Source organism: Uranotaenia lowii, unplaced genomic scaffold (assembly GCF_029784155.1).
Source record: "Uranotaenia lowii strain MFRU-FL unplaced genomic scaffold, ASM2978415v1 HiC_scaffold_56, whole genome shotgun sequence".
Taxonomy (NCBI): Eukaryota; Metazoa; Arthropoda; class Insecta; order Diptera; family Culicidae; genus Uranotaenia; species Uranotaenia lowii.
In genome coordinates, this window is record NW_026598489.1 from 65,265 (window position 1) to 80,301 (window position 15,037).

A 15,037-nucleotide genomic window follows, 5' to 3' on the forward strand; every position below is an offset into this window, starting at 1 on the left:
GCAGATTACACACCACACACCCACACTACACGAACGTAAGTTTTTATAATACACAACATTTTGACCAGAGTCCGTAGTGTTTTATTGAATATCCGACCAGTCTCATAAAGCGAGAGCCGACCTTGAGCCTTAGTGGTTCTCAAGCTCTAGCTGGCCCATCAAAAGAGGCGTATGTAGCCCACCCCAGACGGTTGCCGTGGCTTGACCAGCAACTAGGGGCTATTGGTGACCTCCTTCAGAGTGAGCAAATTATAAACGTCAGACAGGCAGCAATGATGGGTAAAGTTGTACAACTATTTTTTGTTTCAAATGTTTTTTAATTTGAGTTTTCTTCCTCTAGTTCTTTCGAATGGATCATCTGGCTACCTTTGTCACCGGAACCAGTAAACGTTTCCGCTAAACCAAACAGACTTGTACGGATCCTGCATGGGACGAAATCCAAGATCAGCAGAAACAATGCGCACACAGAGACGACAGAGAAGGATAAAACGAAAACTTTCGGAAAGGGATCATTGATGGAAAACGCTTAGTGATAAAGAACTTGCGGAAGCTCGGGAGATAGTTTCGGAAAAGGGCAGTGTTAAAAGTGATGAAGATTGGAAACATTATCATCCGTTTGATAGTACCGCGGAAGCTGATCTATCTTGAAGAAGAACCGGCCATAAACAACACAGCAGAACAGCAAGTGTCAATAAATCAAAAAGTTATTACTAGTATTTGATTACGAGCCATCGTTCAATAAATTTGATTAGAATCACTTCTAGGTTGTTTTTTCTTTACTAGAAAATCACTCCTTTTTCAGCATATCCCATCTCACAGGTGTAAACTAACTGATACTATCCCTCTTTCATTTACATTACTATTTAAAGCTTTCGGAATCACAAAATTTTAGTGAAATAAAGTTTTATTAACATAAATTCAAGTGAAATTTCACTGTTTGAAAAAAAATAGTCATTCATCCTTATTTTTATTTCAAATTATGAGAATCGTAATTTCATTGAATTGGAACAAAAATAACGATGAATACTTTTTTTGCAAACTGTGAAAATTAACTAAAATTTATGTTAATGAAAATTTATTTTCCTAATAATTAATATCTCTGAAAGCTAACGTCACTGAAATTTAACACAAAGCAATGTTATTTCAGAGACGATCCAAATTTATGTCAAATAAGATGCTTTACTTTTGTGCATCCAATTTGACATAAATTTACATCATCTATGATATAACATTATGTCTTCAATTTAAGTCTGAGAATTTATGTCTCCAAGCGTTTCTGTTATCTATGCTTTAATGAGGAGAGCTGGCACCCCTGGCTCAAGCTGAAAGTGTTTTTTTGGTATCAGATTTTATTAAGCCGATTTTCAGGTGTTAAATATGTGCTTTTGATAAATAATTTCATTTGGAGCGTGGCTGAAGTGTTTGTGCTACTGACGGTTATGGAGGTATAGGTAAAATTGTCGCAGATAACAGGTAATTTAAGAATTTCTATTTTTCGATTTTGCAATGGTTGTGTGATGACGCGTCAGTGCATGATGGTTCTAAAAAATTCCGCTAGTGACATACAGATGTCACTAGTAGAGTTTAGAAAAGGTTCGCGTACCTTGTGCTACCGACATCTGGTGAGTAATTTTGTTTTTAAGCTAGCGCTATCTAGGGAATAATTTTTTAAAATGTCTGTAAGATATGTGATAAAAATGATAAAACTTTTTGTTTTTCAAGGTAAAGAGATTGAAACATATTTGTCCTAAAACGCAAACAAAATTCAAAAATCCTCAATCATCATGTGTGTGTGTGTGTGTGTGTGTGTGTGTGTGTGTGTGTGTGTGTGTGTGTGTGTGTGTGTGTGTGTGTGTGTGTGCGTGTGCGTGTGTGTGTGTGTGTGTGTGTGTGTGTGTGTGTGTGTGTGTGTGTGTGTGTGTGTGTGTGTGTGTGTGTGTGTGTGTGTGTGTGTGTGTGTGTGTGTGTGTGTGTGTGTGTGTGCGTCTGTGTGTGTGTGTGGTGAAAATAGACGTGATTAGGTTCAGTTGGTCGTCGGTGTTAATAAATAAAGTGTATTAATGCTGCTGGAGCAAGAGGGCGGCAATGGTGATTTCCTCCTCCGTTCAGTTGCTTGGGAAAAGTGTACATCAGGCAAGCGAGGCGCGATCGGATGTGTATTATCTTTCCTTTCTTTTCCTCTTTCTCTCCCCGTTTGCATAATGCGTTAGGTCGTTCTTGCTCTTCTCGGTTCAAACGCGTGAAAAACTTCGGTGAGTTTCATCGGCGCCAAGTGCGTTATACGTGTATGACAATGCCACGTTAGGACGTTTTTGCTCTCCTAGTTTTGAGCGCGCGATAATCTTCGGTGAGTTGCTCCGGTGCCATACGTGTATGACAATGCCACGTTAGGACGTTTTGCTCTTCTCATTTTAAGTGCGCGATAAAATTGTGCATTGTACGTGTATGACAATGCCACATTAGGGCCATTTGCTCTTCTCATTTTAAGCGCGCGATTTAATTGTGCATTGTACGTGTATGACAATGTCACGTTAGGACGTTTTGCTCTCCTCGTCATAAACGCGCGGTAAAATTCGATGGGTTGCACCGGTGCTAAGTACATTGTATGTGTATGACAATGCCACGTTAGGATGTATTTGCTCTAAATCAAAACGCGGTGAACTCGATAGTGTGCGACGCGACGAACATTAAATATTTAACTTTGCTTTGATCACATCCCTTCCCAAAGGGAATCCAGATCTAATTTACCTTCCCCACTAACAAACCACCCTTCCTGTGACGACCGTGGAGATTTAGAGGTGTATTCGGTCTCTAGTAGCAACGGAAGTCGAACTAACAATCCTTTCCTTTCCCCGATGAACCGTAAGGACGTGGCCGGCGCCGTTATTGACCATATAAGATAAGGAACCTTCGAAACGTGTACACCGAAAATGGTAAGCTAATCCCAAGCCCCATTTATTTGGATCTATGTACAATTTAGATGGTTCTTGTCAATCACGGAGAAGCAACTACTGAAATGTACGGTTTATCTAAGCTCAAGCTCAAGCTCAAGCTCAAGCGTTTCTGTTATCTATGCTTTAATTTTATGTCAAAAGTGATGCTTCAATTTTGTGCATCCAATTTGACATAAATTTACACCAAAAAATTAATAGTGTGCATTTAAAAATTTTCTGGAGATTATCACAGTAATAACTAAGAGTGTGAAAAATATATTTTTAAATAAATCACAGTCTTCTTATCGCTGGACGTTGAATCGCTATTTGACTTTCTATTTTTTTTCCACAATTAAAACTTGTCCTCAAAGCCTAGATTTTTTTCCTACACACGTGAAAAACCCCATTTTTTTAATTGAAGTCCTGTATTGCATCTTTGCATTCATATGTTGAGCAAGGTTGTCGAAATCACAGAAAAATGTTCAACTTCACATATTTTTAAGCAACGCAACTATCTTCAAAAGTACATTGTTGATTTTAGAACTTTTATTCCCAATCTTATTTAGATATCATTGCGAAAGGATTTCTTAAGTTATATTTTGACTCTGGTAATGTGGATAGCGAATTATAAGTGAAATAACTCAATGTATCGATGTTTGTGATAAATTTTCTATCAAATTTATGAAAAAAGCATCACAGATAATCGTTATTTTTGTGGGTGATGCCGGGTGATTCATGTTGATAAACTATCTAAAAATCGTTCACCCAGGCTTTATTATTCAATTTACGTATTTTTCGTCAATATTCAGAAATCGAAATTATATCACAAGTTTTTGGTTTTATTTTTTTAGCCAGTATTTAAGTGCTAACAGAACAAGCTTTTTCCGAATTAGATGGCATAATTTAAAAAAAAATATCTGCTGAGCATATTTTTTATCATTTAACTTTATTTTTTGTAATGACTTCACCAAACCGGCTTCGAAATTCCTTTGATCATGTGTGGGTTCCCATTTTTGGCTGTCCTTCCGACTCACTTTAATGGATTTTGGTCTCAAAGTGGTAGGAGTTAGATAATATGGAAAAAAGGATACTGAATAAAAAAACACTACAATATAACGTTATGCCAATAAACAATATTGCATTTAAGCCTTGTATAGAACACAAAGAACGCTTAAAATGCCAGTATAAGGTAAACAATCTGAAAATTTTCTAACTATCCATTGTAGAAAAGACTTAAGGCATAAACATTTGAAAAAAGCTTCGCGGGCCGCACAAAAGGGTCTCGCGGGCCGCGGGTTGCTCACCCCTGATTTAAGCAATGCGCAGAATTTGACACCATTTGTTTACTTATGATCCTAATGCGCAGAATGAAAAGCACCGGAGAGAACTGATGTTAAGCTGCAAGGAATTAAATTCAGGGAGTCAGGAGACTATTAATTACAGTTTTCTAATAAGTTTTATGAAGATAGGGTATCCGTGCGGTTGTTGGGAGTTTCTTAGGAATCCCTTCGAATCTACAACAAAAATGAAAAAATGAAAAAAAAATGAAAAAACAAAAAAATGAAAATCTTGATTTGCGTTCTCTATCGTGTTTGCGTGTTATTCGTTCAGATCCAACTGTACAGACTTTTCCGACATAGAGAAGCATTTCCGGTGGGCCACAAAATCGCCCCAGCTGGGGGAACTACGCGAAGCTTCTCTCGGTTCACCCGCTCACTCGCGCTCGTTGACTAACTGATAGTAAAGCAAATGAAGCAGCGCGTAATTCCCCCAGCTGGGACGATTTTTTGGCCCGCCGGAACCGCTTCTGTATGTCGGAATAGTCTGCACTGCACAGCAAAAAACAAGTTAATTTGACCAGATCCGGCGAAAAACATGATCGGTCAACAAATATTTGGTAAGCGAGCTGCTGGAAAAAAGCATTTGCTAGTAACATATAGCAAGTGTTAGAAACAGTGAAAGAAAGTATCACATAAGCTTCAAAGATCCAAGGCTTGAATTGGCCCTTTTTCATAATTTTCAGTACTTTACTAAGCGTTAAATTAGCTAATTAAATTAAATGTTGATCTTACCAGTACGGGATTGTATTTTGGTTTTATTTGGGTGCGCAGAATATGGGACATATGCGCAGAATAAGGAACAAATAGAAAATAGTGCGCAGAATAAGGGCCACTTGCATTTTTTTTCCGAATATTGTGAATAATCAACATTTTTGCTCCAAAATCAAGCTCTCATTATTTTTGCCGTTAAGTTTGTTAGTTAGCCCAACTGTATACGAAATTTTGAGTAAATTCATTGAAACGTAAATTTTTTATAACTTAAAACATTTGAAAAATCCTTAACTGCGCAGAATTAGGGCTGTTCACGGTATTTATAACGATACCATATTTACGTATCGGAAGAAAGAAGTTTATTTTTATGAGAAAGTGTTATTTAATTCTTTCCACAAAAAAAGAGTACATTTCGTGAAATTTCACAAAAAGAAGAGTACGCTCATTTCTCGGTCGAAAAACAGTACATGTACTCTTAAAAGAGTACGTATGGTAACCCTAAGCTATCATATCTTCGAAAGATGTACGCTTAGAATTAGAAAAAAGAAATCTCTTCGAGGAAACATCAAGTTTCATTGAGATCCTGTATGTGTTTACGTTCGTTTTTTAACTGAGCAGCAAATTGAACAAATCTCGACAAACCGAAATTTGTCCAGTGTGTGGCATCGTGGCGGCACGATGTACTGAGCATAGTAGATTATCAAGAGAAGGTGATATGAACCGATGCCAAAGGTGCGATTGAGATCGAGAGAGAATTTTTTGCTCATTTTAATTTTTTTTGGAAGCTGAATTAAAAGGCCGTTGGAAGCTGAATAGAAGGTCATGAGGACAGTGTTCCGAAAATCGCTCATTTTCAATGATACATAGCTGAAAAATAGAACTGGATGATTAAAGCAAAGCAGTCATGTTGTTTCGTTCGTTGCTAGTGCGATTGAAACGTTCATCACTAAGTTAGCATCGTGTTGATATCCAATAGACAGCGCCGTTCTTTCGGGGTGAAAACAAATTTATACCAGTAGCTTTCGAGTATCTCAGCTATGAGAGGCGCCTCCGACGTCCATAGCCTTCCACACTCACCATTGATAGGTATATGATTACAGATCGGCTCTTGAAAGCTATCATCACAAGGACTATAAAAATCGCTCACTCCTCGAAACGCACACGAAAATGCTTCGCCGCTGGCTCGCTATTCGTTTGTGTTCAATACAATCACGAACAGCAACAAAACAATTCTTCTACGGCGGTTTCTATGCTGCTCGTATTAAAAAACATTCATGAGCGAGTCTGAGAAACGGGATCACGAGAGACTCGAATTTGCTTCATGAGAATTTTGATACCGAGCTTACTGTCTGTTTAGGGAAAGAAGTACGCCAGTTCAGAAGAAAAAAGTAGGAAGAAAAGAAAAAGGAATCTTTCGGCTCGTCCTTCTCAGAGACAAACCGTCCGTACCGTCCGGGCACCGATCGTTTAAAGATTGGCTTGGCCTACACAAGTACACACTGTTGCTGTTGATGTTATTGATGTTCCTTCAAGCTCGTAGCTTCAAAAAGTGAGCACATTCTTTCGTAGGAAGCAATAATAACAGCACTAGAAAGAAGCAAAACAATTCTTTTGGCTCGGCATATTTGCCTGGAAAGAATAATAACATCACTAAATTTCCATTCCTTTTGGCCAACGCGTGTATACAGCCAACACGGCTTGGCGTCATCTTTGTTGCTGTTCTGTTAGTGTTTGTTTAAGCTCAAGCTTTGCAAAGGGACGAACATTTTTCCACGGGAAAGAATAATACCATTACTAACACGGCTCATGAGCGGGTTGGTAATAAGTTTCATGAATCGGCTCGCTGCTACGCAATCGTCAGGTTGATGCTAGATTTTGTGTGCGAAGAAGGAAGCTAGGGAAAAAGGAATCAGGAGCCTTGGTCGTGTTTTCGTTTTGATCGGGCTTGATTCGTGAAAACAGGAGATTCTCGCTCACACCTCATTCGCGTTCCAGGGCATTTTTGTGAGCAAAAATCGGAGCGATGCAGGCTCCGTCGCTCGTTTGAATGAGTTTTTCAATCCTTGATCATCACTCATTTCTTTATTCTTCCCCCAAGTTACAATGTCAGTTTTTAACCTGTAAATTATTATGCATCGTAATAACGACCTTATAGATATTAAAATTACTTTTAGAATTACTGCGGTTCAAATGCACCGAGGCCCTACTAGGTGGAAAAGGGAAGATAACTGATTGACGGTGTTTTTTCGGTTACTTTCATAAACTTCCAACCGGTGTACCAACTGCCAGATACGAGATTGAAAAAAGTTATCGTTTTTATTTGAGGTTGTTTGGTTCGTTCATTTAATTTTGTAGGTTCAAAATGTTAAAGGCAAATGTGCAAAGCCGGATTAAGGGGGTCAATTGCCCCGGGCACTCCGGCTCAAGGGGGTAGCACTGGTAACGTTTCTGACCGCTCATTACATTACATACATCTCTTCTGGACTTCTGATAGCAAAATGATTGAAAGCTTCACCGATACAAAAATTAACAAAAGCCTGTAGTAAAGTAACTGAGTAATTGACGTTCAGCATCTATCAGCAGGCATCTCAATCACCTCTGATAGACGTCGTCTTGCGTCGTATTGAGACCATATCATTTAACTTTAGTTTGCATGTATAAATTTGGTTGCCGACGCGTTTGCATAACAATCCGCCGACGCTGTGATGATTGGTAATACTCCAGTGTTAAATTAGATTTTTTCCTACAAGAATCGCATCTTGAGAGTTTATTTTGTTTGATTGATTTTCGGAATGAGGACTTGTTTTGGAACTTGAAAGTATCAATAATAACTTGAATTTTGAGCTGCATAGAACGTACTTCATATCAATGATGGGGCTGAGTAAGCTTTTTGTACCTGTTTTATGGGACTTTTGGTTGCTTGGGTTCTTCTTTATAGCGCTCGAAGAATTTCTGAACAGGAACAACGGAAAAGGCAGAAACAGAACTGCGACCAAATTCCACAATTCACAACAATCACGCACCAAAACGAAACACGCACTCCGATTGCTGCGATTGAAAACTGCCCGTGTTTCGTTTTGTTCATCGCAGCACTGCGAAAAATATCGTCTGTTTTCGAGCAATCGAGCAGGCGGATGGAAATCGAGCCGAAAACGGACTGAATTCTAACCGCTAGAATTTGAGTGCCGCCATCTCTATTTTGCAATCGACCCGATTGAGCAAACGTTCCTGACAGGGTACATTTGGGTGCTTAACACTTGACTCCGTGGTGGCGTTGCGTTACGTCACAATCGTTCATAAACAACTGTATATGGATACAATGAACTAATAATGATAGACCGGCAATCTAGTCTAGCAATCTATCATCTGGTTGTCAGAGCAATCTGTGAAACGGATTTTTTTTTCGGCGCGTAGAAGTGTTTTGGCATACTCTTAGAGGCTGACTAGCATTTTCTAAAGCCACTTGAACGAACTTTAAAATAGCTTTAAGAACTTAAATTTTGGACTGGAAAGCATTCTCTTCAGACAGAAACAAAGCTGATTAAGCTTCTATGGAACCTTTTTAAGGGAATTCTGGTTGCTTGGGTTGTCTCAGGTGTTTTGTCTCAGGTCTCATATCTCATGTTTCAGATCTTAGGTCTCAGGTCTCATGTCTCAGCTCTCATGTCTCAGGTCTCATGTCTCACGTTCTTAGTCTCAGAACCAGTGATTGAAATCCTCAGCAATTTTCTCATCAGAGGCATTCAAAATACACGCTTTGAGGCCTCGCATGGCTATACAGGAGACGATACATATACATTCATTCAAACCTCCCCTCATGAGGAGGATCTGCTCTGAGAGATACAATTCGTTTGCTGGCCCGCCCGAACGAACTCTCTCAACGTTCGGTTGCTACATGATGCATGAAGAAGACGAGGCACACATACTCATTTACGTTCTTGAATTTGAATAACTCCAGCCGATAGCTGTCGTTGAGGAGAACATCTTCAACCTCGCCGCAAAGGTTGAGGCAACAACAAAAATAACCGAACTTATTGCATTGCACAGGCCCGCAACGTATGGTGCAACGAGAGGGGAGGAAAAAGAAACAAAAAACTAGCTGCCGGCGTGCGGTTGCTGTGCAATAATAGCAATAGCAGAAAAACCTCACGCATTCGATCCAGGCACAAACGAGGAGACTCGGGTTTGCTCTGTCTTTTGAATTCGGTTCCCTCAAGGTTGTAACAGGAGATGAGTGAGAGCCATTCGTTTGGTTTTTTGGATTCGCTGCCTCGAATGTATATTGCTTCATGAAGGCGGGCCATGTTGAGAGCGTATGGCTGATGTCATGCTGAAGCAACTAGCAACGCAACACAACGTTCCAATAAGATTGCGTTGCAACGCATTGGTATGTCATGCTTGCGCGACCTGTGACTTTGAAATTCCCTACAAATCATCACTTCTCTACATCTGATAATGCTTTGAATCGTCTCCTTTCTTTCGGGAGCCATCAAAAACTCATCAAATCACGACCCGGATTGCAAGAATGCCAAAATTTGAACCGACAAAATTCCTTGTTTTTTTTTGCCGGAACTAAGAATTCATGAAAATTTTCTCGCCGATTAAGATATTTTTTAGTTTATTATCACAAGTTCGGACAGATCTTCGTACTATTGTGCTTAAAACCCGGAATCACTGCTTCAAATCGAGAAAAAACAATATTCCTATTGGATTTCCTACTAGTCGCGCTACAAAACACATTGGCATCAGATTGGTCGCGCTATACAAAGCGACCAGTATGACAGGTCTGCGCGATTTCCATGGAGATCAAATGAGAGCTGGTTAGTCGTGTGAACGTTGCGTTGTAGGTCGCGTTGCTAGTTGCTTCAGCATGACATCAGCCTATACACGGAAAAAAATTGAGTGGTCATCCCAAAGACGCTGTCATGATAATTTTACCATTTCAACGCTATACTCGCTAACTTTCAGCTACTCAGTTCTGAGTGACGGCTACTCGGTTGTCGCCAAAACCGCACCTACTCAGTTCTGACTAAACGGCTTTTACTCAGAACTGACTAACAGCCCTTTTCGCGACAACTGAGCCATGGTTACTCAGAATGCGCGAAGAATTCTGAAGCGGTTTTTGGCCGCTTTTTCCATGCTAGAATAGTTAAAACCTATATTATTTTTCAGACAAATGATGGATTTGTTGATTTGATGAATAAAAAAAGTCCAAATGTTGTGCATACACATTTATTTAAAACATGAAATTGTTTTTTTGGCCGGTCTGGTTTCGTCTCCCGGGCCGGTACCCATTATGCCATAATAGATTTAGTTTTGACAATTGTATTTGGACCACCTTCGTCACAGAATCCTGTAATAGAAATAATATCGGATTAATAGCTAGAAATTACCTTTGAAATGAATATTCACCATGTAAATTTCCTCTTTTTTGCTGCACGAAAACAACCAAGTTCGACCGCCTCGCACAAACTGATCATCATTTACTCAGTTATCGCATTCAAGCACTCGAGTTAGTCGAGTTCTCTGAGTGCCGAATTTTCTGACGTCTGAGTAAATTTTCCGCTGATATTTGAGTTCATTAAGATCAGCCGTCGGCTGCTTCATACATGTGGCGACGTCTGAATAAAAGGTAGCCGGGCTCTGAGTATTTCAAATTTAGCGAGTAGTATTTTCAACCACGAAAAGTTTAACATCGATTTTGTAAAAGTGTGCATGAAACAATATTGAAATTACTATGTACCTGGTAATTTTCGATAACTCTTAATGTTTGTTGTCGAAAATACTATGGTCATGATAATTTCATCATAATTTCTATCACAACTACCGTCCGCATAGTAATTTTGACATTGTGGCACCAATTCATATCAACAAAATACTACGCACATCGTACTTTTGAGAACAAAACATATTTGACTCAAAACCATAAGTGCGTATGATAATTTTACTATGGTAAACATTCTTGTTGTTTACACTAATTCAGGATCAATAATCATCAAACCCGTGAGTAAAAAAACTAATTTTGAGCTGCTTTATAGTTACATAACTTTGAAAATCATTCAAGAGCATCGGGAGAACACACTAACATTGACCGACGTGTGTCGGAAGTGTAAATTTTCATGTTTCAAATAATGTCATAATGCATGCATGCAAATAAACAAACAAACATACATAGTAATTTTACTATTTAAATCAAGCTCCTCGCTCCTCCTAATCTTTATCATAACACATACTTGTTTCATCGTGAAACATATTAACTTTACTAGGGACGAAGTAAAACAATGCATCATTTCATTGACAATTTTACTAAAACGCAGTCGAATTTACTATGCGCAGCCAAATTGAGCACATGGTAAAATAGCTATGCGTAAGGTATTATAAACAACAAAACATATTTGACTCAAAAATATGGTCGCCTGTTGTTCGTTTAAACCACGGATTTAGTAATTTTACTATGCTTTTTTTGTGTGTGTACATCTTCGGTTTTGTCGTTTTCGCTGCCTCAAAGCAACACGGAAAATAATAAAAAGGTAAAATTTACCGAGACAGCAAAGGTAAATGCTCGCAAAAGCCAAAAAGGTAACCTCTACCTATTCGAGGTGAAACTCACCTCACAGCGTGGTAAAATATACCTGAAACGAAGAATGAAAAAAAGGTACAATTCACCGAGAAAAAATGTGAATCCAAAAAAGGTAAATTTCACCTCGTAGCGAGGTGAAGTTCACCTGAATTGAGCTGAATCAAAAAGTATAATCCACCTAGAAAGAAAGGTAAATCCAAATAAGGTAAAACTTACCTCGTAGCGAGGTGAAGTTGACCTGGATTGAGCTAAACAAAACGGTACAAATCATCTCGAAAAAAGTAACTATTTGACGAATCCGTTTATTGAGTTTAAGCTGTTTTGCCGTTTAGGAACAAGTTCTGCTTCGTGCACAATATGTGAAAATCGGAACAAAATGGTAAGTGTTTTCTTAGATTTAGTTGTGCTGGTTCTCTTCATAATACTTTGCTTTTGTTTCAGATCGGCCCACAGAGCTTCGTGTTGTATTCCCGTCAGCCTTCAGATATTATTCCGGACAAGCCGGACCTGACAAGCTTGGCGAACAAAGGACTTGCCTCAACAATTTTTAAAAAACACGGTGATATATTTCAAAAATAAATATTAGGTAACAGTCCCTATTTATTTCAAATAAATACCAATTTTTTCATGAATTGTGTTTTTTTTAAATTATTTATTATTGAAGAAACCAATCAAACAAACAAGCATTTACCTTTTAAATCAGTGAATGGTAAAACGGTATTATTTACTATTTTGCTAGGTGAATGAGAAAATGGTAAAATCTACCTTTTTGCTAGGTGAATTGAAAAAAGGTAAAATTTACCTTTTTGCTAGGTGAATGAAAAAAAGGTAAAATTTACTTCGAAAGAGGGGTGGAAAAAATTCACCTCGCAAAAAGGTAAATTTTACCTTTTTTTTATTTTCCGTGAACCTTTGCTTCCGAGTAAAGCGTTGAGCGAGAGATGGTTCTCGCTAAATTTGAAATATTGTCGCTGAATCCCCAAACCGGAGTTATCGTCAATGAGCGCTGGCGACATTTACTGGCGACACTCACACTGAACAAAATCCGGCTATAAGGTTTATTGGGAATTTTAGTGTTTTCGCACTAAAGGAAAATCCAATACATTTTACCAGTAGAGGATAGATTGATTTTATAAGAATTTCCAATGATTTCTAAGTCGAGCCATAATGATAAAATTTATTATTCAGGGTAGTGAAATGAATCAATGCAATGTTATATGCTCGTATTTTGATTTCTTTAGTTATTGTTTTTTTCAATTTTTCAAGTTGTATTGTTTATAGCAGCTTGTTGGCGAATGTGATAAGATCAGTGAGGCAATATAAGCTTTAAAATTAAATTTAAATTTTCTGTATTTTAAGATGCAATACAAAAACTCCTTGAAAATCGTTCGTACGTAGGGCGTAGATTGTTTCGGTCTCGGGACTCTTTCTGCCCCAGCTTCATCACAGCTATCTATGTACATTCCCGGGGGAACAAATTCTGAGCCAGTGTTGTACGGTAGCTTAGGTCCAAAGGAATCCTTTTCAATCTGAAAAAAGCAAAGTAATTTGTGAGAACTACTTATCTAACTCTAGCCAGAAATTTCTTATTCACCTCCAGTTCCGTTTCAGCTTAAATTTTTCAATCTAGAATTGCTGGAATCGGAAGAGCTTCGATCTCTGTCTCATCTTTTTTCGAGATCGGTCGTTTGTGTGCTTTCTGTTAGGGGGTGATCGATGATGTCTGAAATCATTTTTTTTTCACAAAAATGCACAAGTTAATTTATTTAAAAAATTACCTTTAGTAAATTGCAGCACAGATATAATGGTATGAAGACTTTTTCGGACAGGATAATCCAACTGTCGCTCAAGTGTCCCAACAATAAATGATGAAGGTGGTTTTCCAAATTCTTGCACCTAGTCTGCCAGCGGGGAGAAGTTTTTTAAACAATTCTTGATGTTCCATCTGTCCAACAGAAGACGTATTATATCCTAAACATGAATTTCAAAGAATTTTAATCATTTGAATGAGGTACTAAATATTTAACTTACCGATTGAATAGCACACAAACTGAAAAATAACGACCTTATAGAACATTGAATTGATGAATATCCATCCTGTGAGATGTACTTCAAAATAGTAAAATTTATTGGACATTTTTGTATTTGATACTTATTATAACCCGCTGCTGAGATTCATTGGAATTTATTTTATTTTATACTGGATTTATCAGTAGCTCCTATTACGTATTGAGCTTTGAGTTCTATTGGATTGACCCTTTAAATGTTATTGGCAGATTTTGTTCAGAATTTATAGGAACTTCTTGTATTTGATACTGGTTATAACAAGCTGCTGAGATTCATTGGAATTTCCTATAATTTTTAATGGATATATCAATAGCTCCTATTGCACACTGTACTTTAAGATTTATTAGGTTGACCCTTTAAACTTTATTGCCAGATTTCGTTCAGTGCACTGGCGACAAGTTATTATCAGGACGTGTACAACTTCGGGTGTGTTCTTATACCAAAGATTTTTTATTTCAAAGGAAAGTGCTGCAAAAACAAAGGATTTTTTCCTTTGGTTTTGGTATAAATAAAAAATCCTTTGGTTCAAATGCATTTTCCTCTGTTTCAGAGATTTTTTCTTTTGAAAAATCTTAGATTGAAAATATTAATGCTTTGATACAAAAACCAGCTCATTTGATTTAAAGTTATTATATTTGCTCAAAGGTAATTTAGGTATAGATTTAAAAGCATTTATTCATTGAACCATTTTCCATTTATTCCAATTGGAAGATTTTTACCCTGTTGTTTCGAAGTTCCTATTAGGAGTTTGAATAATAAAAAATACAATTTTAGTTCTTAAATTCTATTTTATTCACAAACACATAAAACACTGGTTCACTATAACCGAGTAGGGTCCTTGATATCGTTGACAAAGTTTCGCATTCTCCGTGGGCCGGTCAATAAACTTCCGAAAGCCACTCCAGCTGCTGGCTGGTCCGACTGGTGATTGCCGTTGAAGATTGGGCCGAAAAAATACGACCGCGGGATTTGGGGAGGTGTTACTTTGCGCAGCTTTCTCCATGTTCGAGAGACTTGGAAATCTATCCGTCGGCCGTGGTCCTTTAACTATACAAGCGTTTTAGAAAACCTTGAATTCACTTAAATATTCAGTATTTATTAACTTACACTTGATTTTCAAAACGAGCGGCCGAACTTTATTCGATTTTTCGGTTTTCTGTTCTTCTTGCAAGTCAATGAAAAATATCTTCTAAGTTTGAAGTTTTTGTTTCAAAAAATTATTATTTTCAGTTTAAAATATTTTTCTTCGGTTGAAAGAAAATTTACTTTGTTTCTAAGAAAATATGCAATTGAACAAATTTCTTTTGAACCAAAGAATTTGTTTGAAATCAAAGTCCAAAGTTATTCAATTCAAAAAATGTATTCTTTCTTTCAAAAATTATTCTTTTCAATCAAAACTATATAAT